The sequence below is a fragment of the Calliphora vicina genome, chromosome 3, assembly GCF_958450345.1.
Source record: "Calliphora vicina chromosome 3, idCalVici1.1, whole genome shotgun sequence".
Lineage (NCBI taxonomy): Eukaryota > Metazoa > Arthropoda > Insecta > Diptera > Calliphoridae > Calliphora > Calliphora vicina.
The window spans coordinates 106,651,709-106,666,673 of NC_088782.1; positions in this window are offsets into that span (position 1 = coordinate 106,651,709).

The following is a 14,965-nucleotide window of genomic DNA, read 5'->3' on the forward strand; positions in this document are numbered from 1 at the left end:
GCGAAACCTAAAGATAGAAAAAAATTGTTTTATTTATTTCACAAAATATAATACAAAAGTAGCTACATTTTTCTAATTATATTCCGTACAGTTCCACGTACCATGAAATTTATAAATATATATAGACCCTGAAAATATAAACGCCATTTTAAGGATTAGATTTTACCATAGTTATTTTGTTTTTGGATATCTTAATATCATTTGGATTTAACTCACCTGCAGTGAATTAATATAATCAATTATATTAGATGCAGTTTTAAAATTGTACATGTGTAATACAAATGATAGAATGTCTAAAAACCAAGATACGACCATCATCAGAAGTAAACGCAAATATAAATTGTAACTGAATAAAAGAATTGAGAATTATTTGAGTCAAACTAAAATACAGTAGTGAAATAGCATAATTTAAAGAAAGATTTCTCAACTCTATGTATCAGGGTATAATTACACAGGGCGACAAAATCGACAAAATTTTGGAGGCTTTTTAAACTACTACACAATGTTGATGTATTGTGGTTCCAGTAGTACAAAAATGGTAAAATTTTTGAATTCTATGGATAGATTTTTTTGAAAAATCCCTACACCACCATAGTTAGGGAGGGTAAAATGCGTTTGTGCAGATGTTTGTAACGCCCAAAAATATTAGTCTATAGTATACCGATCGACTTAGAATCACTTTCTGAGTCGATTAAACGATGTCCGTCCGTCCGTCTGGTTGGCTGGCTGTCCATGTAAACTTTGTGCGCAGAGTACAGGTCGCAATTTTGAAGATATTTCGATAAAATTTGGTACATATTATTTTTTCGTCCCAAGGACGAAGCCTATTGAAACTGGCAGAAATCGGTCCATTATTTCACCTAGCCCCCATACAAATGTCCTCCCGAAATTGGACTTTATCGGTCATAAATGTTTAATTATACCCTACACCACCACAGTGGGGAGGGTATTATGCGTTTGTGCAGATGTGTGTAACGCCCAAAAATATTGGTCTAACACCCACCTTAAAGTATACCGATCGACTTTATGAGTCGATTAAACGATGTCCGTCCGTCCGTCTGGTTGGCTGGCTGTCCATGTAAACATTGTGCGTAGAGTACAGGTCGCAATTTTGAAGATATATCGATCAAATTTCGTACATATTATTTTTTCGGCCCCTAGGACCAAGCCTATTGAAAATGGCTGTAATCGGTCTATTATTTCACCTAGCCCCCATACAAATGTACTCCCGAAATAGAACTTTATCGATCATAAATGTTAAATTTATATAGGTATCTTCACAAATGTTGCTCAAAATAAGTTTTATATATATAGAATTCATGTCACCAAATTTTGTTATGATCGGTCCATAATTGGTCATAGCTCCCATATAAAACCCACTTTAACGTGCATAAATCGATTAAAAATGTTGGCATACACACAAAATTCAACATAAATAACTTTCAAATAGACATAAATCACACGACCTAATTTCATGGTGATCGGTCCATAATTGGTCATAGCACCCATATAAGGCCCATTTCGAAAATCACTCACGAAATGAAATTTGAAAAGAAAAATGTTTTTGCTCTTTTACTTAGTGTAGGGTATTATATGGTCGGGCTTGACCGACCATACTTTCTTACTTGTTTTTTCCAAAATTGTGAATTTTGTTAGATGTTTCTCCACATAATTTGTGATAACTCAAAAAAGGGTTATACCGATATTATTGAAGTAAATTTAGAAAAGTTCAAATTTACATAGCCTTTTATACGTTATATATTGCATTTTATTCGGCTCAGTAGTTACGGAGTTATATTAACAAATTGAAGCAAAAAATATATTTTTTAAGTGGAAATAGCAAATTTTTGTGTTTTAAAAAACTCATGAAAAATCGTAATAGGAATAAAATTAAATATCGATCATAAAAATCCATATGTGCGTACAAAGCGTGTACTTTGAGTGTAAATTTTACATGTGTTTTGTTATTGTAACAACAATTTTAACAAAAACAAAACCCATGTAAAATGTTTAAAAGCTATGTAAATTCTAACTTTTCTAAGTTTACTTCAATAATATCGGTCCAACCCTTTTTGAGTTATCATAAATTATGTGGAGAAACATCTAGCAAAATTCACAATTTTAGAAAAAACATGTAAGAGTACCATATTCGGCCGTGCCGAATCTTAAATAGCCTCCACCTAAATATGATGGTATAACAACTGAAATAATATAACAATTGTTAGAAAGACTAGTTTACGCAGAAGATATTTTATTTCAAATGTACAAAAAATTGTATCTAATTCAGAAATTTATAACTGAAATTCCTATTAGAACGTATGAAATTTAACAATTTATATACTTAATAATTAGTTAATACGTTTGGATCAACATTTTTCCCTTTTAACCTCAAGTGAAGAAACAGAGTATAAAAAAGGGTATACAAATATATTTAGACAAATTTCAAAATATTTGGTTGTGACAAATATATTTAGACAAATATAGGTATACAAATATATTTAGATAAATTTCAAAATATTTGGTTGTGGTTTGATTCGATTGTCATGAAATATTTTAACGTGATTTTTATGTATTTATATGAGAGCTGTGGCCAATTATGGACCAATATTCACAAAATTCAGTATTATGATTTTTGAATACAAATTACTGATCTGTGTACTATTTTGGTTCAATATATGAAAGCTATGACCTATTATGGTCCTAAGTATTTAAGGGCTAATTTAGTAGAATTTCATATAAACAACGCTATTAACAAGAGTAGACCTTGGATGGGAGATATGCCGAATTATTGACCAATATTTAAAAAATCTTGTAGTACGATTCTTGGATACAAATTACTGATCGGTGTAAAATTTTGGTTCAGTATAGATTTTTTTGGATATCTGTTCAGGTTAATGTGTTTTCCTGAAGTGGTTCTTATATGGAGGCTATTATGGGCCTTTAATCATAATCGATTTGGTACATCGATTTTTGTACATATTGAATAAATTTGTTTCGAATTTCAACCTGATAACTATATTTGTAAGAAATTTATAAGGATTTTAGTGATATGGGAGCTATGGTTAAATATGGACCGAAATTCACAAAATCCAAAAGTATGATTGCTGGATACAAATTACTGATCTGTGCGTAATTTCATTTTGATATCGATATGTTTTAAATATTTTCTAAGGTGAATATCTTTTTAGGAAATGGGCCTTATAGGGGAGCTATGACCAATTATCGGCCAATCTGCATAAAATTGGGTATAGTGATATATATGTATATGAGTATTATTTTTGTCGATTTTTAGCATGATAAAGGAATTTATAAGAGATTTATGAGTACTTAACTGATTTTTGGAAGTGGACCTTATATGGGAGCTATGGTCAAATATGGACCGATATTCACAAAATCCTGTAGTATGATTTCTAAATATAAATTACGGATCTGTGTGAAATTTTGTTTTGATATTGATATTTTTTAGATATTTATGCCGATTAATGTGTTTTTCGGAAGTGGTCCTTATATGGGAACTATAACCAATTATCGGCTGATCTTCATAGAATTAGGTACAGCGATTTTTGTTATATATGGGGATTATTTATGTCGAATTTCAACTTGATAGCGACATTTATAAGACATTTATGCTTATTTAAGAGATTTTCGGAAATGTACTTTATATGGGGGCTACGGTCAAATATGGGCCGATCCACGAAAAATTTTGTAATATTATTTTTTTTACCACGAAACTTATTTTTGCTGAATTTTTTATGGATATTCCCATTCTGTAGGCATTTATAGACCATATAACCATATTTCGGGAAGGTATTTGTATGGGGGCTAGGAGAAATCATGGACCGATTCTTATTATTTTCACCAGAGTTACTGGTTTTATCATGGAAGTAACGAGTGCAAAATTTTATGATATTAACTGCAATATATTTACAAAAATTACCAAAAATATGTGAAAATTATAATATTTTTTTGAGGTTGTCCCACATTTGAATTCATAACTTTGGTTCCGCAATACCGATTTCGCTGATTTTCAATACCAAACTGCTAAGGACAATAGTAAACATTTTTCTTGCAACTCTACTAAGTTTGTTTGCGTATTTGGAATGTGAGCGTGTTTTACACAGACGGACAGACAGACGGACATGGCTCAATCGACTTAGAATTTCATAGGGATCAATAATATATATTCTTTGTTGCGTCTCAGATGAATATTTCTCAATATTACACACGGAATGACAAACTTATATATACCCTCATTCACCACTTATGTTGGTGGAGGGTATAAAAATTTAAAAAAAAATATATCCATAGAATTCAAAAATTTTACCATTTTTGTACTTAGGTAAGCATGATGCATCAAATCTATATAGTGGTTAGTGTAGCCTTTTTTTGCTATTGATCTATGTTATAATTATTTTAAAGATTGTCTAGCAATTCAATATTTGTAAACTTACTGATGCTTATGATAATTGGATTTCATATTTAATTTACGTATTTCTTTATCATTTTCTTTAATTATCCTTGAGGTTAACATGAAGAATGTTAAGCAACACAACAAAATAATTAAACAGGGTCCATATAGGTATATAACAGCTGGCCATTTATGAACTGTAATAGAAAAACAACATATAAAATCAAAATTTAAACATTATTTCATTTCACTTACCATCCAAACCACATCTGTCCTCACTAATACCAGGTTTTAAGTATTCGCTTATTTTAAGTTGTTGCGCACCAAATGTCAAAATTGTCATCAGAAACGGTGATAGATAACCGAATATACAATATTGTTGGTATGATGATCTGAAGCTGTAATCACTAAATGTTCGCCAGATATCATAGCAAATAATACCCAACCAGGTGTTGTGAGACAATTGGAAATAATGATTTAAATATGCTGTGTGACACATGAAGTGTTAAAAAAAAAACTGTGAGGCTTAAATTCCTACTCACCCATTAGTAAACAAGGTACAGGATCAATGATTATTTCCGATAAATTTATGAAACTAAAAATAGCAAAAGACAACGACAAATTGCTGGCATATGATATTAAAAGTTTGCTGTCTTTGAGTTCCGGCAACCAGCAATAACCGCCAATGGTTAAAAGTAAAAAAAATATCGAAATCACTTGGACTGAAATATGGAATATTATAGCACGAGTAATTATAGGCTAAAGTTTCACTACTTACTCCAATAATTGAACTTCTCTAAAGGACTCAAACTTCTTTTAATTGTAGCACAAATCCTGGGATTTATTGAATAATAATCACCTTTAACAACATGTAAATCAAAGCAATATTCGTTCCTTTTCAATCGAACGCCATCGCTGACTCGCAATAAAGTACCATTCTGAATATAAATATTTTTAAATATAACAATAAAAACAAAACGATAATTAATTTTACAATTGGATGTGTGAAAAGCTAAAAGGCCTAACTCCATTTCAAGGAAATTTCTCAATTTTGTTATATTAATATCAAATTTCTTATGAACTCTTTGAAAATATGAAGAGTCAATTTTTCAAACATCACTAATTTAATTTAATTATACCCTACACCATCATAGTGGGGAGGATATAATGCGTTTGTGCAGATGCTTGTAACGCCCAAAAATATTAGTCTATCACCCACCTTAAACTATACCGATCGACTTAGAATCACTTTCTGAGTCGATTAAAAGATGTCCGTCCGTCTGGCTGGCTGTCCATGTAAACCTTGTGCGCAGAGTACAGGTCGCAATTTTGAAGATATATCGATCAAATTTGGTATATGTTATTTTTTCGGCCCAAGGACGAAGCCTATTGAAACTGACTGAAATCGGTCCATTATTTCACCTAGCCCCCATACAAATGTCCTTCCGAAATTGGACTTTATCGGTCATAAATGTTTAATTTATACATGTATCTACACATATTTCGCTCCAAATAAGTTTTATATATACAAAATTCATGTCACCAAATTTTGTTACGATCGGTCCATAATTAGTCATAGCTCCCATATAGACCCGCTTCCGAAAATCACTTTAACCTGCATAAATCGCTTAAAAATGTTGGTATACACATAAAATTCAACATAGTAAACTTTCATAGAGACATAAATCACACGACCTAATTTCATGGTGATCGGTCCATAATTGGTTATAGCTCCCATATAAGGCCCTCTTCCGAAAATCACTCAAAAATATAAATTACTAGCTGACCCGGTGCGCTTCGCCACCCCAATTAGAAGAATGAAATAGTACTATTAAGTCTCCCTTTGTGAATCTAATTGTAAATGTCTAATTTCATATTTCTGGGTCCATTATTATAGCAAATGCAAAAGAAAGTTACCACTAAAGTCACCTTTTGTGAATTCAAATTCATTCAGAATCATGTGTGCCTAATTTTAAGGTTTATTATTATAAAATATTTTGATTGATTATCAATTTTGAATTCACATTCACTAAACCAAGTTTGAATTTTAAATTTGTATAGCCTTTCCTATATTATCAACTAATTTTGTTTCTATAACAATTAATATTTAAAAATTATCACAAAACGCAAAAAAAAACGAAACCGCGGTTTTGAAATTCTTCGGTTTTTTGGAAACGCTAGGTCCATTATTATAGTGAATTCACAAAAGTACATATGAGAACAATGAAAAAGTACCAAGAAGTATGGCCTTGAATTTTCACTCACTTGGGACCATAGACGCCTAATTTCATATTTCTATGTCCATTATTGCAGAAAATTCAAAAAGTACCATTATAATATATAAAAAGTTACAAAAAGCCCTTACTTGTGGTTTCCCACTCACTCCCATATAAGCTTAATTTCATGGTTTTAGGTTAATTGGTGAAGAAATTACAAAAAGTACCATTCGAATAAAGAAAAAGTACCAAAAAGTCTATCCCTAGAATTCTCACTCACTTAGGACCATATATGCTTAATATCATGTTTCTAAGTTCATTGTTATAGAAAATTCAAAAAAGTACCATTAGAATAAAGAAAAAGTACCAAAAAGTCTCCCCCTATAATTCTCACTCACTTTAGAACATATACGATTAATTTCATATTTTTATGTCCATTATTATAGAAAATTCAAAAAGTACCGCTACAATATATAAAAAGTACCAAAAATCAGGCACTTGTGGATTCCCACTCACTCCGGTCCATATATGCTTTACTTCATGTTTCTAGTTTCATTGGTGAAGAAATTACAAAAAGTACCATTCGAATAGAGAAAAAGTACCAAAAGGTCTCCCCCTAAAATTCTCACTGACTTAGGACCGTGTATGCTTAATTTCATGTTTCTAAGTCCATTGTTATACAAAATTAAAAAAGTACCATTATAATAAAGAAAAAGTACCATGAAGCATCCGCTTGAATTTTCACTCACATAGGACCATATACGCTTAACTTCATGTTTCTAGGTCCATTATTATAGAAAATTCAAAAAGTACCATTATAATATAGAAAAAGTACGTAAAAGCAGCCACGTGTGGATTCCCACCCACTCGGGCCCATGTAAGCTTTATTTCATGTTTCTAGGTTCTTTGGTGAAGAAATTACAAAAAGTACCATTCGATTAAAGAAAAAGTACCAAAAAGTCTACCCCTAAAATTCGCACTCACTTAGGACCATATATGCTTAATTTCATGTTTCTAAGTCCATTGTCATATAAAATTCAAAAAGTACCATTAGATGAATAAAAAAGTACCTATAGTTCAGTTCTCACATTTTGGTACCTACATATATATTGTACCCTATGCCTAACACTAACTTCACTCAGATACAAATCAGCTAACTTTATTGTCGATAAGTGAAATAATTTAAAATATTAAAAAAGTACCAATTTCCCTTTTCTTCCTCGAACACCCTTCAAGTTCGAACTTTAAGAAAATTCCATTTTGCCAAAATTGTTTATGCTACAGACATGTCTCAAAATATTAAAATCTGTGTTAATGTGCCCAAGAATAAATATGTTTTAAAAAAAGTACCAAAAAAAGTACTGTTTACCCGAAATTGGCACAATATACACCTGTTAGTTAATTTTTTATGAATCCAGGAACCAACGTTAAAAAAATTATCAAAATTGGCTTAATAATTTCAAATATAATGTATTTTCCCGATTTTATCCCCTTTTTGGTACCTTTTTTATCCCCATTGAGGTGGTAAAATTTTATTCAAATAAATTTCTGTAACGTGATGGGAGCTCGTAATAAAATATTCGTATGTCTATGTCAAATTATTGAAAAACATATTTTATGAAAAAGTACCAAAAATAAACACAAATAAACAGTCGAACCCCTTAAGGGTTCGAATTTCCAAAAAGTACCAAACTTATATTTTTTATTTTTTGATAAGTAAAGAATACGATTTACAATTTTATTCTATGTTTATTGGTTTAAAAGATACATAGGGTGCCAAAAAAGTACCAAAATACAGTCAGTTTTCTCCCCTAAAAGTTTCGAATTTCGAAAAAGTACGAAACACCTGTCAGCTTATTTTTTAAATGGAGTAACATGCAATTTTAAGTGTTTTTGTATCTTTATTAGTTTTGAAGATATAAGGTTACCGAATTTACCCTTTTTTACCCCCTAAACGTTCGAATTTCCAAAAATCTCTTCTTATCGGATCGTTTTGGGGAGGGAGAAACCCACAGTTAATGATTCGTGATTCTAGCTTCAGCCGTTTGGGCTGTGCGATGATGAATCAGTCAGTCAGTAACGTTACTTTTTTTTATATGTATATATAGATTGAAATTTTAAAAGAAAAATGTTTTTGCTATTTTACTTAGTGTAGGGTATTATATGGTCGGGCTTGACCGACCATACTTTCTTACTTGTTTTTATTTTGTGGAGTTAGGCTTTTTTGCTTCTGACACATCCAATTATCTCTCACCTCAAACAAAGTCCAGTTTGAATTTTCATTTGCTTCTGGTGAAAGCATATAAGATGCTTCACAAAATTCATTCAACACAATATGTTCAAAATCGTTGGCTATGTTTTTCGTTACCACACTTGTATTTGTCTGAGTCATTTCAATGTAGAATAAATCTAAGTTTTTATTTATGACATCTCGATAGGTTTCCAAAATGACATTATCACACAGAGTGATGCATGGTTTCAGTTGGCAGATACAGGCACGTTTATGTAGTGGCACCTTACGTCGTGTGCCATTATATAAAATCTCATAATCATAATTGCCCACTAGTTGGGGCGGTACTATTGTTTGATCATCGTAAATATAGGAACCATTTGGTAAGAATGCGTTATTGGTGATGTTGATTGTGTTCTCGTAGGAACAATTAAATATTCCCTTTACATTGTGCGAAGACAAGAAATATAAATCGGCAATATTTTCAACTGCGGCTGGATATTGTGGATAAGATGTTGTTGCGTTCCTGACAATATTGGTGGAAGTTTTGTTAAGATTGTTTTGTTGCTGCTGAATTTGAGTTTTTTTAGCGTCAACATAGGAACCTCCAAAATGATTTTTATCATCCGAATTAGTTTGATTGCTTTTGGTAACATTGAAAATGTTACATTCTATGGGTTTTCTTACAAAAATAATTACAATTATCAACTGTTTTAAATTCATATTCTATTTTTAAACGTAATTTATTTTCAATATAAAAAATTAATCATGCTAAATACTGTAGAAGCGTTGAGCGATGTAAACACGATATTGGATGAATGTAAACTGCACATTTTCTCAGCACTCACTTTTACCACAATATAAAACCATAAACGTCAAACACTGCAAATCACTATAATCGCATAGCTGCATTCAATAAATTAAAATGTGTTTTGTATGCCTCAATATGTGTTCTGAATTATTCTTGGATCTAGGATCCCACAATCTAATAAATTGTTTTTTTTTTGGCCCACTGTGCCAGAATCAAAATGTTTTGGAAATAAATCTGTAATTTCTAAACGGCTGGACCGATCGGGTTAAAGCCGCGGCGCTGTGGAGGCTCAATGTAGGGTACCTTCGACATGTAAAATTTTTAAACACATGCCATTTTGTGTTTGCCATCCGATTTCAACTATTTTTATATTTTTGGAAAGCGCTCGGCTAGATCTTGAAAAAAGATGTTTGCATGTGCTATTTATCTCTTATAATTTCCGAATTATAGGCATTTCAAAATTGAAATTTCAAAATTTTGCCTTACCTTGTTCCGCTTTTTCAAAACTATAGGTCATACTTTTGCATCGAATGGACTCGAATTTTGTTCGTTAGTTAGAGAATTAAGTTACGAATAACAACAAGCGATCTCAGAGCAATATCAATTATGGATCCAAAAATAAAGAATTTTCAATTTAAAAATTCAAAAATAGTAGATTTTTGCTGTTGAGCGAAAAGGTGGCTTAACCCTTTTTTTATTAAAAAAACACTTTCTTTGAGAACATATAACAATTTTATATTTCTCTGTAAGCTATCTTTATGGAGAACATTTTTGTATTGAAAACATGTCCTATTCTTAGAACAAAATCAGCGAAATCGGTACAATGGAACCAAAGTTATGAATTAAAATGTGGGACAACCTCAAAAAAAAAATTTATAATTTTCACATATTTTTGGAAATTTTTTGTAAATATATTGCAGCTAATATCATACAATTTTGCATCCGTTACCTTTATGATAAAAGGAGTAACTCTGGTGAAAATTATAAGAATCGGTCAATGATTTCTCCTAGCCCCCATACAAATTTCTTCCCGAAATATGGTCCTATGGTCTATAAATGCCTACAGAATAGCACTATCCATAGAAAATTCAGCAAAAATAAGTTTCGTGGTAAAACAAATTATATTACAAAATTTTTCGTGGATCGGCCCATATTTAACCATAGCCCCCATATAAAGTACACTTCCGAAAATCTCTTAAATAAGCATAAATGTCTTATAAATATCGCTATCAAGTTGAAATTCGACATAAATAATCCCCATATATACCAAAATCGCTGTACCTAATTCTATGAAGACCTGCCGATAATTGGTTATAGTTCCCATATAAGGACCACTTCCGAAAAACACAATAACCTACATAAATATCTAAAAAATATCAATATCAAAACAAACATTCACACAGATCCGTAATCAATATATAGAAATCATACTACAGGATTTTGTGAATATTGGTCGATATTTGACCATAGCTCCCATATAAGGTCCACTTCCAAAAATCAGTTAAATACTCATAAATCTCTTATGAATTCCTTTATCATGCTAAAATTCGACAAAAATAATACTCATATACATATATATCACTGTACCCAATTTTATGCAGATTGGCCGATAATTGGTCATAGCTCCCCAATTAGGCCCATTTCCGAAAAAGATAATCACCTTAAAAAATATTAAAAACATATCGATATCAAATTGAAATTCCGCACAGATCAATAATTTGTATCCAGTAATCATACTTCTGGATTTTGTGAATATCGGTCCATATTTAACCATAGCTCCCATATAAGGTCGACTCCCGAAAATCACTAAAATCCTCATAAATTTCTTACAAATATAGTTATCAGGTTGAAATTCAAAACAAATTTATTCAATATATATAAAAATCGATGTTCCAAATTTTATGATGATAGGCCCATAATTGGTCCACATAAGATCCACTTCAGGAAAACACATTAACCTGCACAAATATCCAAAACAATCTATACTGAACCAAAATTTTACACCGATCAGTAATTTGTATCCAAGAATCTTACTGCAAGATTTTTTAAATATTGGTCCATAATTCGGCATATCTCCCATCCAAGGTCTACTCTTGTTAATAGCATTGTTTATATGAAATTCTACAAAAATAGCCCTCAAATACTTAGGATCATAATAGGTCATAGCATCCATATATTAAACCAAATTAGTACACAGATCAATAATTTGTATTCAAAAATCATAATACTGAATTTTGTGAATATTGGTCCATAATTGGCCACAGCTCTCATATAAATACATAAAAATCACGTTATAATTCCCACATAATTCCCATAACCAAATATTTTGAAATTTGTCTAAATATATTTGTATACCCTTTTTTTATACTCTGTTTCTTCACTGGAGGTTGAAAGGGAAAAATGTTGATCCAAACGTATTAACTGATTATTAAGTATATAAATTGTTAAATTTCATACGTTTTAATAGGAATTTCAGTTATAAATTGCTGAATTAGATACAATTTTTTGTATATTTGAAATAAAATATCTTCTGCGTAAACTAGTCTTTCTAACAATTGTTATATTATTTTAGTTGTTATACCATCATATTTAGGTGGAGGGTATTTAAGATTCGGCACGGCCGAATATAGAACTCTTACTTGTTTTTTATCAAAATCTCAAATTTGGGCCACAGGTTCTAAAATCCCAAGGCTGTGATCAGAAAACGGAAAGCAGCTTGATGTGTTCCTTATTTATCACCAAAGTATTTTCCCAGCACCGAAGGAAATGTGGACCCTATGAGCAAAATTGTAAAAAAATATAATTTTTGGGATTTTCGCCTTTTTACCAGTTTTTTTTAGAATGATGAAAACAAAACTTTGAAAATTTCATTGAGTTTTGTTAAAAAATAAAGATTTTATTACATATGACATATTTATTGAGTTTCTAAAACCAAAATTTGTATCAAAATTTTAATAGGATTCCAAATATTAGAAACAATTAGATTCATATTTATTCTGGACTAATTTTTATATCCTACACCACCATAGTGGGGAGGGTATAATGCTTTTGTGCAGATGTTTGTAACACCCAAAAATATTAGTCCAACACCCACCATAAATTCTAGCCAAAGGGCAATCCAATCCTACTTATATCAAAAGGAAGGATGACTCCTGGTCTGAATCCTCGGCAGAGTCACTTGACATCCTACTGAATACTCATTTCCCAGGCTGTAAGGATGTTGCTACGGATATTGAGAGGGAAGGTAGGACTCTATTCAATATCGATATTTATATCGTCTCCTATGACAGGATATCATGGGCGATTGACAGTTTCGCACCTTTCAAGTCACCCGGGCCGGATGGTATATTGCCAAAGATGCTACAAAGTGCAAAAAGGCATATCATTCCCTGGCTTCATAGAATTTTTACGCTCTGTCTCTCCCTCAATCACGTTCCGGTTAACTGGAGGAGAGTTAAGGTCGTTTTTATTCCCAAAATTGGAAAAAGAAGTCATGAGAAGGCGAAGGACTTTCGTCCAATTAGTCTTTCATCTTTCCAGCTTAAAACGTTGGAAAGACTCATTGACGCTCACATTAGGCATCGCCTAGAGGGTACGACACGGCTCTCTAATAGTCAGCATGCCTACCTTAAGGGCCGCTCTACAGAGACAGCTCTGCACGAGGTCGTAAGAGTTGTAGAGAGATCTCTCGAATTTAAACAATATACAATGGCAGCCTTTCTGGATATAGAGGGTGCTTTCAATAATGTTACCACTCTTGCAATTCAGCAAGCTCTTACTGACCTAGACGTTGAAGAATATATCAATAACTGGTTAGTAAACATGCTGAAATCAAGAATAGTTACAGCAAATCTTGGTAATAGCGTCAAGTCTAAGCAAGTTGGCAGAGGCACACCACAGGGTAGGGTGATCTCTCCACTACTGTGGCGTATCGTCATTAACTCGATTCTCATTGATCTAGACAGAAAAGGGATAAAAGTTGTCGCTTATGCGGACGATGTGGTGATACTCGTATCAGGTCTGTTTCCGGACGTGATCAGTGATATTATGTCCACTGCTTTAGGGTTGCTCGATAACTGGGCCACGGCAAGTGGTCTTGGGGTGAATCCAAGCAAAACGGAACTCGTACTTTTCACAACAAAGACCAGGATTCCAAGCTTCAAACTTCCACGGTTGAAAAACTGCGAAATCCCCCTTTCAAATAATGCAAAATATCTAGGTATTATACTGGACTCTAAATTGTCATGGAAGCTAAATACTCAACATAGGGTAAAAAAGGCTACGGTGGCCTATTATACCTGTCGTAAGATGTTTGGTAGAAAATGGGGACTTAGTCCCAGCATAGTTAAATGGATGTATACGGCTATAGTACGTCCAGTTCTTACTTACGGATCTCTTGTATGGTGGACTGCAACTAAAAGGAAGTATGTCGTAGACCAACTATACAAAGTCCAGAGATCAGCATGCATTGGTATAACCGGCGCACTAAGAACTAGTCCTTCAGATGCACTGAACCCTATATTGCACCTTGTGCCAATAGACCTTCACATAATGGCCACCTCTGCCTGTAGCGCAGTGAGGCTTCGAGCATCTGGCTGTTGGAGATCGAGAACATATGGGCACGCGGGGATTTTGAGCCAGTTGCCTTCGATCGTTCTCCAACCATCTGACTATATTACTCCATATACAGATTTTAATAGGGTATTCAAGGTCTTAATCCCCTCCAGAAGTGAGTGGGGTATGGGTAATCTCGTGTACAAATATGACACTAGGATATATACAGACGGTTCGAAAATGAGCTGTGGTGTTGGTTCTGGCGTCTTCTGTGACGAACCCGAGATAGGTATTTCGTATCGTCTTCCGAATGTGTGTAGTGTTTTCCAGGCGGACATTTTTGCAATCATGGCAGCTTGCAATATACTACTTGATCATAACACCCGCGGCAATATAGGTATTTTTGTCGACAGTCAGGCGGCACTTCTCTCGCTGAATGCCTACACAAATTCATCTTCACTAGTTAGGCAATGTAAGAACTCTCTGTCAAGGCTAGGTCGTCTATCTGATATTACTTTGGTTTGGGTACCTGCGCACAGGGACCACTACGGTAATGAACAGGCAGACGAACTAGCCAGAATGGGATCTGCCTTAGATATCTCCAATGCGGTCTCAGTAGCAATTCCACTGGGGACTATAAAAGGTATCATCTTCAGACATTTTCTTACAAAGGCTGAGAATAGATGGCGTAATTTAGGCACATGTAGGGTAGCCAAGTTGATGTGGCCATCTTTTAACGAAAAACG